Raw genomic sequence first — 1,312 nt, forward strand, 5'->3', positions numbered from 1 at the left:
ATGTTTAGTTTTTTTAAGAAATAGCCAAACTTTCCCAGAGTGGCTGTACCACTTACATTCCCATCAGCAATGTGTGATTCAGTTTCCCACACCCTCCTAGCCTTTGGTGTTGGAATCTTATTATTTTGGCCATTCTATCAGGTATTTAAGGGGTCTAATTTTTAAATTATGAAATATCACAAACTTTATTCAGTAAGAAACATCCAGAAAATTATAGTGGACTTCTATTTTTCCAACATGGGATGATTCTTCAAAGATAAATCACAAGTTAAAGATTATACTGTACAATTTTTAAAGTTAAATTTAATATTTTTTTGGACTCCTTTTATCTCCCATTATTTTCTTTTCCATTATTTTTTTACCTTCACAGATTTTTCTTTGAGAGTATTAAGATGGTAGTAAACGTGATTTTTAGTTTTGCTATTCAATCTGACAGAATTTATAGTTCTGTGGTTCTACTGGGAGAGACTTCTGACTGATAATACCCTATGAGAGGTACACAAGGCATTTTACTGAGATTAAACTTTAGTCTTCTGATTTTAGAATCCTCACAATTGCAGTATGTTAAAATGTTAATTCTCTAAGATATTGCCAAGAGACAGATGGGATAATTATCTACATATCAAATATAATTGTTTGGAAGCTACAAATTAAATCATGAGCTAAATTTCTTATGCATGTAGCTTAGGTCTAGTGAATTCCCTTGAAGAATTTTAAGTCAACAGCTTTAAAGACCACCACAGCTATATTTAAAATTAGTGTTTTGCCTTCGTATCTGCTAAATAGCTATATTATCTATTTATAACTTCATGTAAAATATCTCACAGTGTTTTTGCTTTTCACTTTGCTTGAACATTTTCTGCTTTTGATGTGCCACTAACTTTTTCTCTAGATGACTCTTACCCTCTGATCTCTCTTCCTTCGTTATTTTTCTCAGTGAAGTCTCTGCTGGCCTCTGTAATACTTACACAGGGGCCATGCAAATCTTCCTCTGTATTGTTCCAGTTTTCGTGTATGTGCCGCCAAAGTGAGCACTTCTGAGCTCTGGGCCAGGTTTTATGCTCCTTCCATAGGTTTCCTTCACTCTTGTTTCATAAATATGTCCTGGCAGTTCCTCAAGCCCTTCTTATCCATTAACAGAACCTTTTACTTCTTGTCCTCATGAGGAGGACCATAGCTTTTTTTCTTCATTGCTGCTTCTCCAATGCCAACCTTGGCACTTTCCCTATAGTAGGCACTGAATAAATATATATATTTTTGTTGAATGGTCGAGGGAATGAAACAATGGACTTAAAAATACCTCCCAATCTCT

General features: G+C 34.5%; 1 non-coding gene across 1 annotated transcript; it reads right to left on the bottom strand.

Moving 5' to 3' along the window:
- Window positions 1-926: 926 nt before the first annotated feature.
- Window positions 927-1,035, bottom strand: LOC115944361 (U6 spliceosomal RNA). The gene has a single exon (XR_004078921.1). It is a non-coding gene; the product is annotated as a U6 spliceosomal RNA (small nuclear RNA).
- Window positions 1,036-1,312: the final 277 nt, after the last annotated feature.

The sequence above is a fragment of the Leptonychotes weddellii genome, chromosome 6 (assembly GCF_054177405.1).
Source record: "Leptonychotes weddellii isolate Sample4059 chromosome 6, ASM5417740v2, whole genome shotgun sequence".
In the NCBI taxonomy this organism is placed as follows: domain Eukaryota; kingdom Metazoa; phylum Chordata; class Mammalia; order Carnivora; family Phocidae; genus Leptonychotes; species Leptonychotes weddellii.